This window comes from Dromiciops gliroides, chromosome 1, assembly GCF_019393635.1.
Source record: "Dromiciops gliroides isolate mDroGli1 chromosome 1, mDroGli1.pri, whole genome shotgun sequence".
NCBI classification, from domain to species: domain Eukaryota; kingdom Metazoa; phylum Chordata; class Mammalia; order Microbiotheria; family Microbiotheriidae; genus Dromiciops; species Dromiciops gliroides.
Window position 1 is genome coordinate 730,645,008 of NC_057861.1, and position 24,555 is coordinate 730,669,562.

Below are 24,555 nucleotides of genomic sequence, written 5' to 3' on the forward strand. Positions count from 1 at the left end.
CTTGTGTCTTCCCAGAGTCTGTTCCCTCAGCAATCTGAATTGGGTTTGGCCACTTCTATTTTCCTTCTTGAAGCTGAAACTCAGCAGTGACTAAAGTCAGTGTTAAAAGTATCCCATAGAAGACAAATGAATACAGAGCTCTCGTACTCTTGCCAACTCCATCCTACCCCTCATGCAGGGCAGGGCATTTAATTCCAACAATATTGTCTCATAACGGTAGGCTTTGGGACAGTTACATTTTATATTTAGTCAAAACATCATTTATCAATTTTCTTTCTAATGTAAGCAGAGTCCTGTGAAAAAAGATACAAGTCTCCCTACAGGCAGGATATACTTATTTCGTGTATATCTAACCCTAGTGATATTGTTTCTTCTGTAAAGCCCAGTAAAAGTAATCTGGAAATGCCTTAGAAAATTGGGCTGAGATCTATATGTATGCCAACCATTAAATAACTAGACACACAAGTCCCAGAAGAAAGACACAAATGTCCATGACCTCTAAGTACTGCAGGTTCAAGGCCTTTCCATTGGGTTCAAGAGATACTTGTTCTAAATGAGCTTATCCTTTGACCTAACTGAAATTATCATTACAAAGCAATCATATTCACAATATCTCAAAATATTGTATACAAAAATGGGAGGGGGAGTCCAAGTAATACTCCCCTCCAAATCGTGGGCCTCCTAGGTTTGAGTGCTCTCACCCATGCCCACAATTACTTCCTGTTTCTTTTGCATGTATTTTGTTTTTATGTATCTTCACGCATATAGTTTCTCACAATTGAATATAAGTTCTTTGATGGCAGGTGCTTTTCATTTTTGTCATTGCAATCTGAGTGTGCAGCTCTTTTAGGCTTAATAATTGCTAAATGAATAAATGAAACTATGTATCCAATTTTGAAAATATTTATCTAATTTGATGTTATTTAAATTTAGCACCAGTTATATGCGAGGTACACTTCTAGGTGTGCTGAATCAAAGAGCTCTTTGTGTTCAAGGATGCTTCTACTCTAACCTTGCTGACTACAAACACTCCAAGACTACCAAGGATTCATGAAGCTAGAGAGGGCCCTAATACAATGAAACACAATTCAGTGCTTTCCATTCCATTTTCTTGTTTTTATCATGACAAAGTGGCAACCAAATACAGAAGAAACTTTAAACCTAATCTTATTTTACAAAATAAAAAGTATGCCTAGAGCCCTCGCCATGAAATAAACTATCTATACATGTTTTCTACAATTTAATTAAATACAATTAACTCTAGTTTGTTTTGGCAACCTATTAATGTCACCAATGGATATAAATAGTCTCATGAAAAGAAGATACTTAATAAGTCCTTTACATTACTGTCAAATTACAATGATGCTTTGCTTGCCTGAAATGCTTACTGCATTTTAAAATGCACATTAATCAGAACAGAAAAAGAAGATAATAAAGTTTTATCAAGGTTCAGGGCTAGCTTCCTCTCTGACTTTTGACCTATCTTGTGTTATTACCTGGTGGCTGCGGTGCTTTGGATATTATGAGACACTTATTTTAAATTTGTCATTTTTTTTTCAACTGTAGCTTTATTATGCATCAAAGGTTTTAAATACACAGACTATTTTCTGATACTATCTGAAATTCCCCACAGAGCTGGTAAGAAAAAAATTCAACCAATGACATTTCATTATTCATTTTTCTGAAGAACAAAGGTATCAAAAGACACCTTTTGACTTCAGCAATTGCTAATGAACAAAGACAATATTCTTATGATCAGACTGAGAAAAACCAATGAAAGGTTCATGAACCACAGAACAAAAATAGTAACATATAACTCTTCCCATCATGGAATGTCAGAATTGGCATTATCTGTATTCATTTAAGTAGCATCATAAGAGCCAGCATTGTACAGTGGAAAGGTCACTGGACTTGAATATGAAATAAATTGATGTTCAAATTTTGTCTTTGACACTTAGAAAATGTGTAATTTTGGGCAAGTCATTTAATTTTTCTGAATCTCCTTTTTTAATGTGGGATTCAAAGTAGCACCTGGATCCCAGAGTTGTAAAGATTAAATGAAATTTTATAATGTGTGTGAGTGTGCACGGAGAGTGAGAGGGAAAGAGAGAGAGAGAGAGACAGAGAGAGAGAGAGAGAAATTGACAAAGTATTTTGCAAATCCTAAAATTCTTAGCTTCTTTAAAGTTGAACCTCCCAACAAAACCTTTCCTGATTCTTTAGTTATCACTGTCTCCTTTCTTTTATTTTTACCACCACTCATATTGCTTTTCATTTTATACATATACTCTCACTCTCTCCTTTCTTTTTTTCCTCTCTCTCATACATGCACATGTATATATATGCATATATATTTTTTAAAATTTCTGTTTATACATATTGTTTGCTCCCAAAAGACTAAATTTTTAAGGGTTTTTTTCTTTGTATTCCCAGCACCAAGCAAAGTGCTTATTAAAGTGAACTGAATTTAAAAGATTATTAATGAAATGATCATAAGATTTAGAAGTGAACTTAAATTTAGAGATAAAAATGATATAATACTTTAAAGCATTCATTTCATATGAACCCTGTGAAGTGAATTATCACCCCTATTTTAAAGATGAGAAAACTGAGGCTCAGACAGATTAAGTGCCTTGCCTATGGTGTATGTATAGCTTAATTTAGCTTAATAGATAAGAAATACTTTTTGTTTGGACATTATTTATTTACCCAACAGTCCCCAAACATTTTTAAGTGTTTATTAGGTGCAGAGTCAAGCATCATAGGAGAAAGATGAATGACAAGTAACACATAGTTATTCTCTGTCCTTAAATAGTTAACAATATAGGGGAAAGCAAATAGGATAGGGATGGGATCCAAACAGATAAGAAAAGAAGATAAGTATTTGAAAAACTTTAACCCAAATATGTGATATGAACATAATAGGGATAATGGAATACAATGGGCCTGTTTGGGGTCTCAGCTATGCATTCTATAGGGGCAGGCTTTGAAAATATTAAAGAAAAAGAGAGAGTGAAAGAAATAACATGTCATATTATATGTTATAATGTGCTAAACTATGCTGTTACATGTTATATGTTATGTTATATTATCTGATATGCTGTGCTATGTCATGTCATGTTGTGATGTGATATGATGTGATGTGACATTATAACTTGTCTCTATGAGTTCTAGGGGAAGGAGGAAGAAGAGAGAAAAAGATGGAGGAAAGATGCCCAGGATATGAGCTGATTGAAGTAACATCCTGGAGAAAATCAGATTGACTATAAAAATTTCATAGAACTGGAAGGTTTATCCTTCAAGGAATCCATGTTTTCATTGATGAGGCCACTCATTTTTGTAGATGCCCATTTTATCCCATCTATGCCTTCTAATTTGTGTAATACTTACTCCCTATTCTCCAAAAAATCCTCCATTATGGATCTAACCAGTAAACTAGAGGTATTTTCTAGTTATTTTAATATCTCATGGGTCAAAGTGCAATCAGTTAACAATCAGCTAAGTGGCAAAGACCTAAGATCAAATCTTGCATCAGGTACTTACTTGTAGTGAGACCCTGGGTAAGTCATTTAACCTCTCTCTGTCTCAATTACCTCATCTGTAAAATGGAGTTAATAATAGTATTTACTTAGAGAACAGAAGTGATTTGTTCTCCATCATCTGGATCATAAATGATAGAGGAAGGATTTGAACCCAGATTCTTTGGCTCCAAATTCAGTACTCTGTGCACTATACCCCCTTGCCTTTATGGTTCTTGGCTGAAGTAAAGGAGTCCACGATCTCTTTTTTTTTTTTCGGGGCAATGAGGGTTAAGACACTTGTCCAGGGTCACACAGCTAGCAAATCTCATGTGTCTGAGGCCACATTTGAACTCAGGTCCTCCTGATTCCAGGGCCAGTGCTTTATCCACTGTGCCACTTAGCTGCCCCACCCCCCTACAAGGACAATAATGAAACAATCTTTCCTTTTAAGGAGCTTCCATTATCTTTGTGCAAGACAAGAACCTTTCACCTGTTATCCCTCTCTATCATAATATGGCCAGATAACCTCTTATACCCTACAAGAATTTCCATGTCAAAAATCTTTTCTAACACTTCTCTCATGAGTCACCATTGCTGATTTTTTTTTCTGCAGCCTACCTCTACAATCCATACATCTCTCCCTTTTTCTTTTGATCAGCTCTGATTTTGGAGATAAGTTTATTCATTTTTCTCAGTCAGGAAAATATTGATGTTAAAAAGATGGAAAAGAAAGTGGGGTGGCTAGGTGGTGCAGTGGATAAAGCACCAGCTCTGGATTCAGGAGTACCTGAGTTCAAATCCGGCCTTGGACATGACACTTACTAGCTGTGTGACCCTGGGCAAGTCACTTAACCCCCATTGCCTCCCCCCAAAAAAAAAGGAAAAGAAAAAAGAAAAGAAAGGGGGAAGAAGGAAAGAGAAAGGAAAAAACAACGAGATTTGAAAAAAATGTAATTTTAAAATAATGAATACATAAAAAAATTAAAATACAGAGAATTCTGAGAGGCTTAATTGGGGGATCTCTGGTTGTAGACAATGAGTTTAAGGACAATGAGTGTAATAGAGGCACATATTGCTATTTTTAATCCTGGTATTCAGTTGGAAGTTATATGCAATGCATGATACTTATAATAAGGTCTTAATATGAGTTCAAATCTCTGCTCTGTTTATGTGTAACCTTGGACCCCCAGATCACATATTGAAATAATTCAAACTGTTTAATTATGCTATGAGTAGGTTCTACGTCAAGAGAATGGATGGGTGAATCCTGCCTGTGTGTATTGTGTTAACCTCTTTTTGCCTCAGATTCTTTATCTGCAAAAATAAAGCGTTGGTTTGATGATGTTATTGCTTCATCTGGCTCAAAATCCATGATGCTACTCTAGTGTCATGAGAAGAGAGGCCGCTCTTCCTCAGGTATCCCAATCTCTTAGTAGTGAAGGGGCAGTGAAGCTTCATTATCTGTACCAAGCCTCAAGGGATCCTTTCGTAACAGCATTATCCACAGCTGTGTTTGGAGGGAATAATCATGGGGCCAGTCAACTACCTTAGGGCCCAGGAATCCCATTGTGGAACAACTTAGAAACCTCAGATGAGTGAGCTCCTCTGTGAAATCCTCAGGGGGAGAATAACTGCTGTCATTCCAGCTGTTGCTTACCAAGAGGGACATGGCCCTTTGAGGGATCCACCATGCCTATTAGAATCAGGTCAGGCCACCTATGTGGACTGACTGATGAAGGCCCAAACAGTAAGTCTTAGATAAGTCTCTGAGTCATGGAAAGCTTCAATAACTCATCTGTAACTACAAGGGAGTACCTCGGTGTGAGAAACCCCTTTTAGGATTTTTATAAACAGTTGTATTGTAAACACTCCACTTTATCACCTAGTCTGCCATGGATGATGCAACAAAAAGGCAAAAACCCATTCAGAAGATCACTGCACCCTCTCCCCATCATTACAACGACATGTCTGCAAATCTTCAGCTTTTTCTTTCTTATCAACATTCCTGATACATTCCCTAAAGACCTCATTCTATGTATGATTTTTGGGCAGAGCCCGATCATAAAGCCTGAAGTGTATGTCAGGTGACAATTCCACACAAAAGGCCATTCCAAGTGGAAAACTGAAAGATCTCAAAACAAAGATGAACCAGTCAGCCCTTATTAAAGTACCTACTATGCATCAGATATGGTAGGTATGTGGTGCTGTGGATAGATCACTAGGCCTGAAATTGGAAAGACTCATATTCCTGAGTTCTAATGTGGCCTCAGACACTTTCTAGCTGTGTGACCTTGGGCAAGTCACTTAATCCTGTTGGGCTTAGTTTCTTCAAGAGAAGGAAATAGCCAGAAAAAAAACAAAAATGGGGTCACAGAGTTGAATACAACTGACCAACAACAGCAACAACAACAATCATGCACCAAGCACTCCCCTAAACTCTGGGGCTACAAAGACAAAAATGATATATCTGCCCTCAAAGTGTTTACATTCTATTAAAAATGCATGTAGACACCTGACACCTATCAGATTGGCTAAAATGACAAAAAAGGAAGATAATAAATGTTGGAGAGGCTGTGGGAAAATTGGAACACTAATGCATTGTTGGTGGAGCTGTGAGCTGATCCAACCATTCTGGAGAGCAATTTGGAATTATGCCCAAAGGGCAATAAAGCTGTGCATACCCTTTGACCCAGCAATCCCACTTTTAGGTCTTTTGCCCAAAGAAATCATGGAAGGGGGAAAGGGACCCACATGTACAAAAATATTTATAGCTGCTCTTTATGTGGTAGCAAGGAATTGGAAGTTGAGGGGGTGCCCATCAATTGGGGAATGGCTGGACAAGTTGTGGTATATGAATACAATGGAATACTATTGTGCTGTAAGAAATGATGAGCAGGAAGAGTTCAGAGAAACCTGGAGGGTCTTACGTGAGCTGATGATGAGTGAGATGAGCAGAACCAGAAGAACATTGTACACAGTATCATCAACATTGAGTGTTGACCTACTGTGATGGACTATATTCTTCTCACCAATGCAATGGTACAGAAGAGTTCCAGGGAACTCATGATAGAAGAGGATCTCCAAATCCAAGAAAAAAAAAAGAAAGAAAGAACTGTGGAGTATAGATGCTGATTGAACCATATTATTTCTTTTGTTTTGGGTGCTGTTGTTTTTTTTTTTTCTATTTTGAGGTTTTGCATCACTGCTCTGATTCTTTCTCTTGTAACAGGATTAATGCAGAAATAGGATTAATGTTATTATGTGTATATATATGTGTGTGTGTATATATATATATATCTATATGTATATGTATAGAGATATATAGATATAACCTATAACAGATTACCTGCTGTCTAGGGGAGGGGGGAGGGAGGGGAGGGAGGGAGAAAAATCTGAAATTGTAAAGCATGTATAAACAAAAGTTGAGAACTATCTTTACATGTAACGGAAAAAATAAAATATCTCATAAAAAAAAAATGCATGTAGAGGGGCAACTAGATGGTGCAGTGGATAGAGCACCGGCCCTGGAGTCAGGAGTACCTGAGTTCAAATCCGGCCTCAGACACTTAACACTTACTAGCTGTGTGACCCTGGGCAAGTCACTTAACCCCAATTACCTTACTAAAAAAAAAATGCATGTACACATACAAATACATATATTGAAAACTGAATACAAGGTAACTTTTGGAGGGAGACATTAACAACTGATGGGGGTGTGTGTCAGGAAAAGTCTTACAGAGAAGGGAGAATTTCATCCTAAGAGGTACCAAAAGCAGGGAACATGAACATCATCTTATTACTTACCAATTAAATTACAGAGAAGCGCAAAGGGATGTTCAAAAAACCCCAAGATATTAGATGTAGAAAGGGACCCCAGAGGGTGTCTAGTCCAATTCTTTGCTCTTACAGTTAAGGAAGCCAAAGTTCCCAGAGGGCAAAGGATCTGGCCAAGGTAACACAGGTGGAAAGTAGCAGGATTCAAAGCCAGGTTCTTAGATGCTGGCATCATCCCATTCTCTCCACTGCACCACAGAAGGAGCAAAGATAACACCCTAGAAGAAAGCGTGAGGCACAGTGGAGAGGTCAATGATCCCTAGAGAGTCTGGATTCAAATCATCATTCTGCCATTTACTAATTGAGTGACCTTGGACAAAGAGGGAGAGAGGGAAGGAAATCAGCATCTTAATAGACTGCGCTGTCTCTGACACAGTGATAATCACATTTTTACAAACATTATCTCATTTGATCCTTATCATCATGCCTGAGAAGTAATGTTATCATCTCCATTTTACAGTTGAGGAAACTGAGGCAGACAGAAGTAAAGTGACTTGCCCAGGGTCATCATCCAGCTCGTATATTCTGAGGTCATATTTGAAATCCAGGTATTCATGAATCCAGGCACTACTTCCTGGCTATCTCAAACAATCAAGAAATATTAAGTACCATTTTGTGCCAGGTATTGGGGACAGAGAGACAAAACTAGATAGAAAGTCACCACATTCAAAGCATTTTTGTCTTATCAGGGAGAATACATATGAAAATGAATATATATGAGATAAAATTTTTAGAGGAAAGTTATTATCAGTTCATGGGTAATAGTAATTACTATTAGTAACAATGATATTAATATTCATATAAAGGGGCAGCTAGGTGTCACAGTGGATAGAGCACTGGCCCTGAAGTCAGGAGTACCTGAGTTCAAATCCAGCCTCAGACACTTAACACTTACTAGCTGTGTGACCCTGGGCAAGTAACTTAACCCCAATTGACACATTAAAAATATATATATATATATATATTCATATAAGTTTTGTGAAATAGTTTACACAGATCTTTGATCCTCCAACCAATCTTGTGGGTTTCAGTGATATCACCATCCACATTTTACAGATGAGGAAATTGAGGCTGAGAGGTTAAATTACTTGACACAGCTAGTTACTATCTGGAGCCACATTCAAATACAGTCCTACTTCATTCAAACCAAAGTCTTTTTATAGAAGTTACCACCGTAGCCAGTGTCTTAGAAGAAAAAAATATATTCTCAGAGATGTAGGTGAAAACTCTAAGAGTCTCAGTTTTCTCATCTGTAAAAAGAGGGTGATTATCTAAATGATCTAAGTTCCCTTTCAGCTCTAAATCTATGCTCCTAAGTAGAAAAACTATAAAAAGGAAAAAAAAAAGTTGACAAATTTTATCTTTGTCCACCAATGGGGTGCCATGCATTGGCATATGACTACACAGGCCCAGAAGACTTGCCCACAGGGGAATTGCATTACCTTACATAAAGGGGACCAAAAGCAGCTGTGTTTTAACATTACTAGGTGAACTCCTTCCGGCTATGGGGCATGAATTCCTCTTGTGTTCATACAATGTTGGAATTACAGATGCTAGAATATACTTGTTCTATTATTTTTCTGCTACAGGAAGGAAATGTAGAATCCTCAAAGATGGGAGACACCCATCATCCTGGTCACCTTGGTTAAGCCTGATGTTGTATGTGTCCATGAACCTAAATACTACACATAATTACCCCTAATAATATTAATAGCTTAATCTAAATAATACTCTAAGGTTTGCGAAGCATGTTACATATGTTATCTTGTCTAATCCTCACAACTTAATGAGGTATACATTATTATTATTACCTTTTGACAGATGATGAAACAGAAGCTGAAATCTGTTAAATGATTTGCCAGGAGTCACACAAGAAGTAAGTGTTTGAAGCAGGGTGTGAAAAGTTCTTCTCGCCTCCAAATAAAGGACTCTATTCTCTCCACCAAACATCTCATGAAATTGTGTCTTAGGGGAAAAACATGATTCTTAAGAGAGGGGGACCCCTGCTTCCATTAATACCATGACCAAGAGTCCAGCAAGAGTTAGTGCTTTAGGGAAATGGAGCTGAGTACCAATGGGCTCAGTCACCTGCTCACATAAACTCCTTCTCCCAAGGTTATTTCTATCTGATCAACATGGAATATAAAGATCAAAAGAATAAAGTACTACTACTATTACTGCTACTAGCACTATTACTATTACTACTACTACTACTACTACCAATAGTTATTCACATTTATATTCTATGAAATCAGATTCATTCCCTATACCTCTTTATATAGCACTTTAAGGTATGTATAGCAGAGGACTAGACATATATTATGTTTAGGAGAAGTAACCAAAGGGAAAGTTTATTTCTGACAACATAGATGAGGAAAAGCTTCAAGAAGGAGGTAACATTTGATCTGGATCTTCAAGAGCTGGTCAAAATTCAACAGGTTGAGGGAGGATGGAATGGACCCAGAGCTATACAGTCTGAACAACTGCAGGAGAGTGGGAGGAGAGAAAGTACTCGATATGTTCACTTAGAAGTGAGTAATCTAGTTTGGCAGGAAGTACTGTAAAATCTGACTGGAAAGATGGTTTGGAGCCAGACTCGGACTGGCCTCGAATGCCAGGTTAAGAAGTTGGAAATCTGTTTTCTAGACAGAGGAAGCCATTTATTTTTCAATTAAGTTTAAAGGGGTAAAAAGAAGCAACATAAAAGGTGGGGAAAAGGGGCGGCTAGGTGGTGCAGTGGATAAAGCACCGGCCCTAGATTCAGGAGTTCCTGAGTTCAAATCCGGCCTCAGACACTTGACACTTACTGGCTGTGTGACCCTGGGCAAGTCACTTAACCCCATTGCCCTGTAAAAAAAAAAAATAAAATAAAATAAAATAAAAGGTGGGAAATGGAAGAAAGGAAGCAAGTAATAATGACAACAATAATTTCTTATCAGAAAGAAACAAAGCAAGGCATGTTCAGCCCTCTTAATAACATGTGATTTGGTTGTTTCAGTTTGTTTTAGAGGCAGTTATGGTTAAGTGACTTGTCCAGGGTCACACAGCTAGTATGTGCCTGAAGTCAGATTGAACTCAGGTTCTCCTGACTCCTGGGCTGATATTCTATCTACTGTGATACCTAGCTGTCCCTTAATAATAGCTTTTGAAGGTTTTCAAACCCTTTATTTATTAGCTTATATTATCACAACAACCATGTGATATATGTGTTATTATTAACCCCATTTTTTAGGCAAGGGAACTGAGGCTCAAAGAGCTTATTTCCTTTCTTGGGGTCACATAGTCTGAGGGAACATGTGAATTCAGGTTTTCCTGATCGCAAGTTGAATGAACTTTGCCAGCTATTTTTTTCTATGTGCACTGTGGAATGTGAAGAATATTTGGTTATTCATTTCCCTTGAGGAAAAAGGGCTTCTATGGGGTGGTTGTAAAAACTCAAGATTTGGGTTTTGGTTTTTTTTTTTTTTTTTTTGGCCCCCAAGGTAGATTCCTCCACGGGTCTTTCTCTAAGTCATTGCCCAACCATGAAGGACAAGAAAATGGCAGGTCCCCGGTTCTTTGTACTTTGGAGTACAGGCAACTCAATAGGGACTAAGAGCTGGCTTCAAATATTTCAAAGGCCATCACGTGGAAGACAGAATAGACTTGTTCCACTTGGTCCCAGAAGGCAGAATCAGGATCAATGGGTAGACATTGCAAAGAGCCTGATTTAACCTTGATGTCAGGACAAATATCTTATTAGATGCAGTTAGGTGTCTCAATGGGTAGAGTCCAGGACTGGGAAGAGCCAGGAAGACCTGAATTCGAATCTCAGCCTCTGCCACTTGCTAGCTATATGACCCTAGACTAATTCTTTCTCTACTACCTGCCTCAGTTTCCCCCATCTGCATTATATTTGGGATAATAGCACTTACCTCCCCAGATTATTGTGAGAATAAAATGAGATAGCATATGTAAAGCACTTTGCAATCTTGCTATATAAATGCTATATGGCATCCTCAGCCTCCTCATCTTCATCATCCTCATCAATGTCCCAGAGGCCAGTGGACTGCCTTGAGAGATGGGGGGTTTTCACTGGAGGTCTTCTTGGCCAAAGCTGGCTAACTTGTTGGAGATGTCATAGGAGGGATTATTATATTTTTTTCCCTGTGGTCTGGGTTACGTGGCCACCAAGTTCACTACAAACTCTGAAAGAATGTGATTGATCGTTTGCATTTAGGCATGTGTATATATAGGCAAGTGTACTCATTGCTGCTCCTCTTTCCCCCAGAATAGGCAGCTCTTGGTCCCAAGTCCCAAATATAGGGTGAACAGAGATAGTGAGTCCCAGAAAAAGCCATGATGCAGGGTCTCATGTCGTTCTTGGTGAGCTTTGGGCATGATGCATTAATGGTATTCTTATGGAGAAGTCTTCTATAATCTATGCCTACCCTGTGTGCTGATGAGCAATGATTCCAATTCAGCTAGAAGACTAAAATTTCACACTTCCGAATGGGCAGGCTACTGCAAACCAGCAAAGAGCTTATCAGAAAAAAACAGGGTATTTCCAAGTCCTCTAGATAATGTACAAGGTAACAGAGTCTAAATTGCGATTTTCAGAAGCTTTGGAAACAGCAATCAGGGCTCACCCTAAACTGGGGTGGGGAGAGGGAGGAACCTTAACACACCAGGATACCATTCAGGACAGGGTGGCAAGAATTTAGCCCCAACTTACTATCTGTTTCCTATTTAAACTAATGATCCTCATTAATTAGATCATAAATTCTTATTTTTATGATGCTAAAGAACAAGTGCTGTCAGAACCCCCAAAACTTGACATCCTAGTGGCAAAGCGCTGGTTACCTACCCTAGTTATAGATTTGAAAAGGAAATCTTATCAAGAAGTCAAGATCAAGTTTTGGAGACCCCTTTGCAAGGCTGAAGTGACCACTTTAGGTTGGGTAGAAAATTCACCCTAAACTGATACTACTACATCTGGATTCCTGCTCTGCTGGTGTACCTTCTTAGAGTGTCAAGGGTCTCTCAAGCAGTTCTAAAGACAAAAGAAATGCATTGTGGGAGAACAGACTCTTTAAAACATTGAAAAGGAGGAACTGCTAAATCCAGGTGAAGAAGAGAGCTGACTCTGTGACAGCCTGATTGTCTAACATATTTAACAATAAGAGAGACAGACACAGAGACAGAGGAGACAGAGACACAGAGGGACAAAGACAGAGATGGAAAAACAGAGAAAGAGAAAAGAGAGACAGAGAGAGACAGATATAGAGATTCAGATACATAGAGAGAGAAGCTATGATGAAGGGCCTGGAATGGGCAGGGGTGGGGGGAGGAGACTGAGGGCCAAAAAGAAAGCCATCTACACATGCAGAGTAATGTACTAACCAAAGATCTAACCAAGATCTTCTTAAAATATAAATTCTGAACTGAGATGATTGAATACAGACTAAAGCATGCTATTTTTTACTTTATTTCTTTCATTCTTTTCCTCTTATTTGAGTCTTCTTATACAAAATGATTATTAGGAAAATGCTTTACATAGTCGCACATTTATAACCTATATCCGATAGCTTGACATCTCAGGGAGGGGTGTGGGGAGGAAGAGAGGGAGGGATAGAATTTGGAACTCAAAACTTTAAATAAAAATATTTTTAAATTGGGGAAAGTACCAATTGAGCTAGTTGGGTTTTTTTTTTTTTTGGTTTTTGGTTTTTTTGCTTGTTTGTTTCTGTAGACTAGTAGAAATAACAAGTTGCCAGGTTCTCTGAGTGATAAACTTTGCCCTAAGAAAATATCTGTCTCTGTTGTGAGATCCGATTTTTCTCAGTTTAAATGATTAGATGGATTTAAAAATATATATATTCCTATTATTGAAGGTGTGAAAATACTTAATTCTTTCACAGAAAGTTACTGAAAATTCATTGGTAAAAAGCCCTCTTGGGACTCTGATAGCCTGACTTCTTGACCTCTACATTTCCAATCATGATTACACGCTCTGTGAGTGATCTCCCCCTCTTAGAGTGTAAACTCTGTAAGAGGAGAGACTTCTTGTTTTTCCAGCACTTAGCACAATGTTTGTCATATGGTAAGTACTTAATAAATTGTTCATTCATTCATTCATTATCTCGTTTGATTCAATAACCAAGTCAAGAAACATTTATTTAGTGATGACCAGTCTCTGACACTTTACTAAGAAACTGGGCTCATTAAGAAAGGCAAAAATATAGACCTTGCACACCAGGAGTTATCCTTCTAACGAGGGAGACAACATGCAAATTATTATGAACAAACCTGATATGTACAGGATCAAGTAGAGACAACCTGAAATTTGGGAAAGACATTATCAGCAAAGCCTATTGGGAAAGATTTCAGGTAGGAAAAAAAAAGGGAACTTAAAGGAAGCCAATGTTTGAATGGACACCAGAAATATTTAACTGCAGTTTTGTGTATTTATCCACCTCTCAGAGCATGAGAATAGTAATTATAGTTAACATCTATAAAGTACCTACTATATGCTAGCTACTGTATTAGGTGCTTTACGATGATTCCATTTGATTCTCACAACAACCCCATAAGGTAGACCCTATTACTATCCCCATTTTACAAATGAGTAAACTGAGGCTAAATCAGGGAAAATAACTTTGCCAGGGTCACACAGCTAGTAAGCACCTAAGGCAGGATTTGAACTCAGGTCTTCCTGATGTCAAGTCCAGTACTCTATCCACTGGATCAACTTCCTTCCTTTTAAGTTCCAAGTCTCACGGGAATTTAATTAAGTTGGTCCAGTAAGGAGCCAAATACACTGAGACTAGATTGTATTCCTGGGTGTATTGTGCACCTGAAAAATGGGGGAAAACCCTCACTGACACGAGTCTAATTGTAAATGATATGGAGCCCCAAAGGAAGCTATTGAAGCGGTTGGTGTTCTTTTTAATTTAGGAAATATCATTTGTCAGGTTTTGAATAAGGCAAAGACCTCCTCCTTTTCAGTTAGTCTTTTTTTTTTCCTCTTCAAAAATAAAGAGGCCATTGTCATAAATGGAAAACATTTTACATAAACCAAAGCTAGTCAACAATGGATTTTACTAAAACATCAGTATGAAGTCACTCCCCTGTTCAAAAATTCCCAGTAGCTCCCTATTTTCTTGAGGTTAAAATACAAAATCCTCAGCCTGCCATTTAACACTCCCTCCCAGATATGATACCCAACTACTCTTTCATTCCTATTTCATAACTCCCTGTCTCTAATTCTTCTTTCTAACCAAACTGATCTGTAAGCCATTCTTTGTACATGTCAACCTTCATTTTCTTTAATGCCTTTAAACAAGTGGTCCCTCACATCTGCAATTCTCCTTATCACCTCTACCTTTTAGTATCCCTAGTAACTTTGTTAAGTCCATACTAGGTGTTGCCTCCTAAAGAAAGTCATTGCTGATCCCCAAAGTTGTCACTTTCTCCCTCTTGAAATTACTTTGTAAAAGTGACTTTGTATTTCCTTTTTATTTATTTTTTCTATATGCATATTTCATTTCCCTCTCCTGAATGGAATGTAAACTCCTTGAAGGTAGGGGTTATTTTGTGTTTGTTTATCTCTGGTGCATAGATTAATTTTTTGTACATAATAGGTTCCTAATAAATGTTTATTGAAGTGAAGTGGATTAGAACAAGATAGTGAGATATTCAAATGTTTACTAAATGGTCATTTGCAATACAATGGAAAGGATTCTTGCAATTGGAGATTGAACTAGATGACTAGAGATCCCTTTCCAGACTAAGATTCTATCATTCTAAAATCCTTAGAAGGTTCACTTTATAAAGATAATACAGTTCTAAGTTTTCCAGAGGACTACCTGGAAATACAGATATACAATATATGTGTGTGTGTAAATAAATATACATCCGTATATCTGTAATACACACATAAATATATTTATGCAAAGAAACGCATATATAAAGAAATGCACAGAGAGAATGGAAGTAGCATTATAGAGTAATGGGAATTCTATTTTGTAATATCACAAATCCAATATCATAGACTTCTGGGTGCCTCGGTGAGCCTATCAACCCCTTCCATCTTTCATTATACTGAAGTCATACAGTGTAACATCGATGAAACATTTGTGATAAATTACAAAAGAGGAATTAGAGGACATTTATCTATTTGCTTGATGGACAGTAGCAACATCTATACTTTTCTAATCGCAATGGGGAAATCTAGTGATAATTAGCCAATCAGCATGGTGCCTTAGGAAACAGAAAAAACAGATTAAAATCAAAGAACCTATGTAGAAACCTTGTTTTGGTACTTCCTACCTGTAACTTTTGGTTCAGAATATTGTATTCATAGTCAGGAAGGCCTGAGCTCAAATCGGACCTTAGAAATTTACCAGGTCTGTGAAATTTGGCAAGTCACTTAATCTCTGCCTCTATTTCCTCATCTGTAAAATTGGGTTAATGATAGAACCTACCTCCCAGTTTTGTTGTAAAGATAAAATGAGATAAAATGTGTAAAATGCTTTGAAAACCTTAAAGCACCATTTAATTCCTAGGAAGTAGTACTGGTGGTGGTAGTAGAAGTAGTAGTGGTGGTGGTGGTAGTAGTAGTAGTAATTGATGATCCCTAAAGTCTCTTCTAGTTCTCAATGTCCAGTCCTACAAGTTATCTTAGCCTATCCAGCCTGAGGTAATACCGTTCACAATATGATGAGTGCTCAGAAGTCCATTCTCTGAGTTCCCTCTTATTGAACTGGCCTCACAAAAGCACAAAAGCCTGCCAGTTCTGACATGCTAGCACCATGATTTTATATCAGGTAAACATGTCAGGTGAGCAACTCTGAACTTAACAGGATACATTTGGAATGCTTTCACACTCTCAGTGGTCACTTATTGATTTTTTAAGGTTTGAGGAGCATGAATATGAAATGGATTTTTTGCACATGCTGCCCCATATTTTACAATTTAAAATTCAAAGGAGAGTCGGTCTCCAGCCATAATGTTCTCATGAAGTGGAAACAGTTTTATACAGTTCTAGTCACTGTGAACCCAGAAGAGTTTCTTCAACTCAGGTTTTTTTTTTTTTTTTTAGCCAAACGCTTTTTACCACAAAACTCATATCTAAAGGAAATTAAATCAGCTCATTGAAAATTGAAGAGAAAATCCACAAAAATGAAAGCTTTCCCTAAGATTTGATGAAGCTGATGGGTCCTATCCTATGAAAGTTTTAAAGATTTACAGGAATCATAAGTGATGCTCAAAATTCCCCCTTTCTCTGCCCAGATTGCTTTGGTATATATCCATGGTGAAGTGAAAAACTTTACTTTAGTGTCCCCAATCTCATTCTTTCTACTTTACTATATCTTCTACCTCTCCTTTTCTTCCTCATTTTCTGGTCAAAGCTTCCTCATCCCTGCCTCTCCATGGAGACTCTGATAAACTCCCTTATGATAGCATGTGGGATTAAAATGGTTTTAAGTATGATCTTTCACTAGTACATTTGCTTTTATAAGGATGGGAAGTATATAAACAGCAGGACCTGATACTTTGAGACAAGGCATTTGGTGTCTTCCAACTATAAAATTCTCTGGATTAATCAACAGTTGTTGGGTATAATCCATAAGATACTCAAACTAGAGGTGAAGTTCAACTACCAGCCTTTGCTTTTTCATTTCAGTAGTGTTTCTAAACTTCTACCTTCTGTTGTGTTTCATCTAAATTTAAACATATTAATAGGAATTAAATCAGAGGAATTCATTTAAGTTACTAGGTTTTAATCTAACTCCCTTCATTGGTAGGGGAATGAAGAAACTCCATTCATTTCAACAACCAAACCAAATATATGTAGTAAGTCCCCTACTGTGTGTAAGACACAGGGGCAATAGAGATCCAATATGAAAAAGTCCTTTACCTGCAGATGTCCATATTCTAGTGGAGACAGTACATGTATACCAGTGAGTTTTAAAGAGTATATTGTAAGTTTCATTAGATGGGATGTACATTTGTGAATTCCATGTTATTTTGTCTCTCCACACAGTAAACACTTAAATGCTTATTGGCTTCACATAGATAAAAGAATTTATTTATAATAATGTAAATTCTGCTGAACTTACAAAAATAGTAGAGTACATAAAGAAATCTAAAAGTAATCAAAACTCACCCATTATACCTATGGACTAACCTAAAAACTCAGAACTTGATATCACAAAGAACTTGAGAAGAATTGCTCTCATAGAAAATGGCGACTCACAGGTCTCTCAACTATCTTGTGGTGATGACAACTTAAGAAAGAATACTACCTTATGAGAAAAAAATGAAAACCATCACTGACGTGCACAGATAAGTAAAAGCAAATTATATACAAAACAATAGGGAACATCTGAGGGAAAGAGAAAATCATTGAAGTCTATATCTTGAAGATCACACCTTAAGAACAAAAGTATTTTTATGTTACTATGGTCTAACCCAAGCGTCAGAATTATGATATGCTAGGTGAAGGCTTAGAGTCCCACTTTGAGCTTTTGCAGGGGTGGGACTGATAGTGGTGAATCACAGCCAAAGTGGCTTTAACCTTGGCAGTGGCCACTGTGCTGCCAGGAGACAGCAGAGAGATGATTGTCACCACTCCAGGTTCAGAATGAGGCCTGGATTTAACCCTCCTGAGCTCAAAGGGAAGAATGAGTCTTAATAAGTAGGCATAGCTCATCGTATTCATCTTCAGGGAAAAGATAGATGTGATAATGACATTTATCCTTTTTTTCCACTGGACCTTTATTATCTTGAGTGGGTTGAAGGAAGGTGGAATTTGCTGCACAAGAGGGTTCCCTAAGTGCCCTGGATACATCATCTTTGGGGATTTCAATTGGTTTGCACAATATTGCTAACAAAATCATTTATCTTCCTTTCACCCCAGTGGGGGGAAAAATAACACCAGGCAAGAGATGTTTTTTCTTAGCAAGTATAGATGAAATGGAAATTTTCCTCTCATAACAAAGGGGTCTTAAAAGTAAAAGGCCTGCTTTCTCTCTGTGCAGCTGAAGGCTCATCTCTATTCTCCCCAAACCAAATTGTTTCTCCTAACTCCATGTTAAAAAGAGACCAGATTTGGCATCCTGAGAAATTTAAACTCTGCTTCTATTGGAGGGCATATTCTTCTTCAGATTATTTTTGACAAATGTGATATTTGTTCCCATAACAACAACTTCAAATATCTGAGTCCAGATATTGCATAGATATGTATGAATTACATTGACAAGGCAAATTTCATTTTATTCATAGGGTCATAATAGTAGAGATCTAAAGCTGGAGGCAGGCTCAGAGGTCATTTAATACAGAGTTCTTATTTTACAAATTAGGAAACTGAGGCTTTAAGAAGTTTAGCCAGTCCATAAGCATTTATGAAATACTTCCTATGGGCCAACTACTATGCTAGCTGCTTGGCTAAGCTCATGCAAGCAGGGAACCTTGGAGGCTTGATTTAAACCTAGCTTTTTAGACCCCAGAGTCCCCTGTACCATGTTCAGGAAATGTCATGTAATGGAATTTAGAATCTGAAGACCTGAATCTGAACCCTGGCTTTGCTTCTTACTTGATATGAATTTGGGAGAGTCCCTTTCCCTTTCTGGGCCCCAGTCTCCCAAATTACAAAATGGCAGGGTTGGATTAGATGATCACTAAAGTGCTCTCCTCCTCTATATCATATGATACCTAACTCCCTAATTTATTAGTATTTTAGGTGTTTCTTTTTTTTGTTTGTTTGTTTTTTGTTTGTTTTTTGTTTTTGTGGGGCAATGGGGGTTAAGTGACTTGCCCAGGGTCACACAGCTAGTAAGTGTTAAGTGTCTGAGGCCGGATTTGAACTCAGGTCCTCCTGAATCCAGGGCCGGTGCTCTATCCACTGCACCACCTAGCTGCCCCCTTAGGTGTTTCTTTTTAAGTAGAAAAATATGCCTTTGATTATATGATATGGAAGATGCTTAGAACATGGAAGGGAACAGACATCCCGAAAGAAAGCCCCATGAGGACCAACTGGGTCTTCTTTGCTATTAACTGAAATAGATGACCCTGATACAATTTTCTTTCTTTCTCCTATGCATACAATTTTTTTAAACCAGGAATATAAGCATTGACATATTTCAAGCCCAACATCCAAAATTATTAAGTTTTACATGTTTCAGGAAAGCCTAAATAAATGGATGTCCCATGACCATTACTTAAGAAAGTATTAATCATTGCTGAGACGATCCTTTGCCCACTTGGCAATATTTTTGCTGATAGCATGCAAAAGCACCTCTCACTCTGTAATAATCAATATTAAGTACATTTCCCAAGATCAAACAGATGTCAATTTATATATTATAAGAGTGAAATTTTTTTCTTCTTTTTTTTCTTAATAAATCCATGGTTTTGATCGGAAAGTATTTTTTTTTAAATTCACATCTTTAAGTCTATCTTCTGTTTGGGTATCTTAGTATTTTGCCAAATGTCAGTGTCTGCTTCTTGTCTCTGTGGGACCAAGTCAATATCTTCAATCAGATGATCAATGGACTATCACTGGCACCCAGCTAACTCTGCAAATCACAACCTGTCCACTTTAATCCTCAGGCCAATTCAACAACTTTAGCAGTGTTTCTGTCTTAAGAACTCTAACAGGGACCTGCTGTTGCAGTTACCACTATAGATAAAAAAAATAAATGAGTGAATGAATGAATATATATGTATATGTGTGTATATATATATACACATTATATGTAATGTAAAAGCAAACATAAATTATATATAAGGTAAAATTATATATGATGTAAAAGAATAGGATGTAGTACCTGCACTAAAGACTTTTCCTTAAATGTCTAATAGTACTTTAGTTACATGTTTAAAATCAGAGAGGTTATTTGGAATTACATACTCTGTTACAACAATATTTGCAGACCACATATATGGCAAAGGGGATTATCAAAGGAGGACATTTTCCTAATAATATTTTTAAAAATACTGAATTTAAAATGAATAGTAATCAGTATATAAATAATATAGTGGGGGGAAAAGCACTGGCTCTGCAATCAAAGAACCTGGGTTCAAATTCTGATTTTGATGCTTGCTAATTCATGATCTTGGGAATGTCTTGTGACCTCCCTAGGACTCAGTTTCTTTATATGTAAAATGAAGCAGTTGTATTGAATGACATCTGAGATCCTTTCCAGCTCTGGATCTATTATTATAGCAATAACATTTTAATTACTAATAATAGCTTTTATGAAACTTTAAGGTTTGCAAAGTAAGTTTTTATATCTAATGTCAAGTCAAATATAAAAAATATTTTAATAATCTTTTAATAAGTCAACTTCATACCCTTCAATTAATAAAGTAATATTTAGAAATTCTCAGTCTTATTGGCTTATTAAACTTTCTTCCATATGATTCTAAAAACAAGCTTCAGTAGAACAAAAAATGATTTCTAAGAGGGCAGGATTTTTCATGAGTAGTATTCCATTCAGAACCATTTAGGGATGATCAACATTTTAGTGACTTTTAGGGAATTAAAAAAAGTTTGGATATTATCTTCATCATCATTCTTCAGGTATAATATTCTCATCCTATAATTTTGCCTATAGAGAAAAGAAATTTTTATTGCGTCTAGCTGTGCAGAGCATAGGCTGTCTACAAAGTTAAATTCACTCAAGCATTTGGACTTTTCTGCCATCCCATGATGGATGCTTCCAAGAGTCTGACATTCATCAGGTACAAGACAGAGTGGAAACTGTCCATTCTAATTACTCAGAACAAAGGTAATTCTTCTATTGAGTGTTTAATTGTTTGGTATGTCTCTTTTAAATTACATATTCTACCCACAGCCATACAGTGAAGAGAGGCATAAGGAATATTCCATTGGTTACAGTGATTTCTTACACTGCTGCTTCCAAAATAAAAACATGATGTATCTAACTATTCAATTATTGAAATTATGAATTCGTTCATCTACAGCATATTTCCTTCATTTGTGTAATTTTAAAATGCATCCTTATTTGATTGAATGTTTTAATCTCCCTTAAACAGTGAGTAACTGGAAGTAAATGGCGCATTCCTAATAACATAAATATGAAAAATAGGAAGTACTTAGGGACTGCAGCCGAATATATTAAAATCAGTCAGTTCTCTAGTTAACATATTTTCCTTCTTTTTATGTACAAACTCATTCCATGGAGGACACAGCTAGCAAATTCATGTATATATATATATATATATATATATATATATATATATATATATATATATATATATATATATATATATAAACATATGTGTGTGTATATATATGTATATATGTGTGTATACATATATACACACATACACATGTGTGTATTATGTGTGCGCACACACCTAATACATGTCTAACCACACTTTCTTGATTTTATTCTATGACAGCAGAAATTGCCCCAAATCCCTAATAGTTTCCCCCAAAGGAGCCTCTCAAACTGGTGCTATCCAGGTGCAGAGCAATCTGAATGAGGTGAACATGCCATCAAATTCCACTCATCTGTCAATGTAGTGGATTATTTCTTGAGAGACTGAAATTGGCTGCTCAGGACCAGAACACCATCAATCTTACTCATGGAGGGCTGGGGGAAGCTGCCTGCAAGAGAGAGAGCTCTGCTGCTACTGAGCAGGTGATGAGGCAGCTGTAAAACCTTCACTCTCTCTGTAGTCAGGCTCTGAGTGAAAGATTTGTCATTTTTCACATTTCCCTGATACTTGGTATGCACTTGATGCCTTCTTGTTCCTGCTCCATAAAGGAGGTGATTTTTCAAGCTTAGGCAAATGGGGCAAGTCTCTGGGTCTGCTCGATGCTCATTTTTTTTTCTCATAATGTCACTTGTTTAAGCCATCTTAGAAGATGAAATGACATTTTGCTTATTAATTTATTTATCTGTTCTTTGGGGCACCAATTGTCTCAAGAAGCCAAGGATAGTTTTCAGTTCTGTTTTCAGATACATTTCTTTCCTTTCTCTGAAGATTTAAGAGCCAGGCAGAACAACATTCTGACTCTTTCTCAAAAACAAACAAACAAACAAAAAAAGCAAACATCCTCCCTTTAAAAAAAAATGTAATGATGTATTAAAGATTCCCACCAAAATAAATGAGGACATAGATATCTCCTAGATCTATGACCTTAATCTCTATAGCTAGGAATGAAAACAAAGGAAACTGGTACTTTGTTTCACTGTGAAAGTTGAATAAATTCATCAGTTTTAAACACCGGACATCAGCCTCTAACAACCAATTTCTATGGAGTCTTCCTGAAGGGGCAAAAAAGCAGTTTGGGTTGAAAATGTGGTGTGTGTGTGTTTAATTCTCATGGTTACTATGGTTTTCAAAGTCAATGCATTTCTAGCTTTCAAGTTATGGGCAAAGACTGTTTGCCTGCACTAAATTCCTCAATATTTTATGGATTAGGAGTATTTTCAAAGGTATAGAATAAAAACAAACTAAAACCCTGACCATAAATTTGACTCATCGTATATTTCGACTATGACAAAAGATATGTTTTTCAGAAAAAAAATTATCATATTTTAGGAATATATCTTTAGGACACAGGACTACAACTTTCTGATTATGACAAGTAATAGATCTATGAAAAAAATGATAATATACTCATTCTATGAATCACTACTGTATATGAAGTAGGCTCTAGCCTATAAAGTTGGAAATTCCAGAGAGCAGAGACTAGATTTTGGTCCTCTCTTTGCCACTTGTTGGTCTTGTGGCCTTAGACTAGTTTTCTTAATCTATAATACACATACACACTTCTTCATCTATAATATGGGTGAAATGATTCTTCCCATGCCTACCTCCCAGGGTTGTTATTCTATTCTGACAAGACCAAAGTACCAAGAGCTAGAAACTACCTCGCAGATCACTTAGAGTCTGCAATCGGAGTCACAGGACTTGGGTGCAGTTGTATGGCCTTAGTCGAGTCCACCTTCCTAAGCCTCTATAAAATAAGGAAGTTGAAGTTGAAGGCACCTGAAGTCCCTTCCAGCTCGAAGTCTATGATCTTTTGCCTTCAACCTCCTCATTTAACAGATAAGGAAAGTGAGGCCCAGAAAGGTGCGGTTATTTGCCAAGGGTAAAAAGGTAGCAAGTGATCAGGCTGAGATTTGACACCAAACTGACTCCAAAAGCACCTCGGGTACAGACAGACACATTTTGAAAAGTGAAAAGCCCTACTCAAAGAATTGTTTGCAAGCTGGCATGCTGGGAAACCTGCTCTATCTATATACTGATGGGCTCCGCATAAGAGGAAAAGGTGCTTGACATTAGTAGGGAACAATTCATTGTGTTTGCCCACAAATGGGGTCTGAAGTCTGGGGAGATCAGAAAAGGGGCTAAAAACAGTTCGCAGAGCTTTGGTTTGCGTGTCCAGCATTGGGACTGAGGATGCAGGAACCCAAACAGGTTCGGCTTCCTTTTGGGGTGAGCTCCGGATCATTCCCGTCCTCCAGGGGCGCCGCCCCCTCTCTCTGTACCCCCAGCCCGGCCTCCCGCCTCGAGGATGACGGTGGCGGCAGCCGCAGCGGCTGGGCGAGGGCTAAGGACACCTTCTTCCCTGGAGCCCCTTTGCCCGGCTGATGGGCAGCTCCCTCCTAGGGGCAGCTCAGCTCTGGGATCCCAGGGCGGCGGCGAGAGCGAGTGGGCGGGGACGAGGCCGGCAGGCCAGCTGCTGCCAGCCTAGAGCAACCAGCCTCTAGCCGGGAGCTGCGCGTCTGAGGAAGGAGCCCAAGGCGGAGGGAGGGCAAGGTCAAACGCCAGGTGGGCAGGCAGACGTCATCTCTGGGCACGCCCGGCCCCGAGGGAGTTGGGCTTTCTGCCCCACGCCCGCCCCGAAGGCAGGAAGGGTGGATACAGCGCCACCCACCCACGGGATGGCAGAAAGGAAGAGCCTTGGAGCTCCTGGGAGTGAGGAACCCCTAGCAGCGCAGATGGGGCTGGGTCGGGGAGAGGGTGGGAGGAGATCAGGAGCAGAGGTAGTGGGGTGTTGTTGTTGTTGTTGTTATTTTATTATTATTATTATTATTATTACTACTACTACTATTACTATTACTATTTGACTGGGGGAGGATGGAGGTTGGAGCAGGTTTGGGATTTGGGTGTCTGGAGCTTTGGGACAAAGGCGATGTGCTTCAGCCAAGGTACAGGGTTATTCAGAAGTCCT

General features: G+C 37.9%; 1 protein-coding gene across 2 annotated transcripts in view; it reads right to left on the reverse strand.

Moving 5' to 3' along the window:
- TAFA1 (TAFA chemokine like family member 1) overlaps window positions 1-24,555 on the reverse strand; it is a 544,485-nt gene that overhangs the window by 516,187 nt on the left and 3,743 nt on the right. The gene's annotated exons all lie outside the window — the stretch shown is intronic.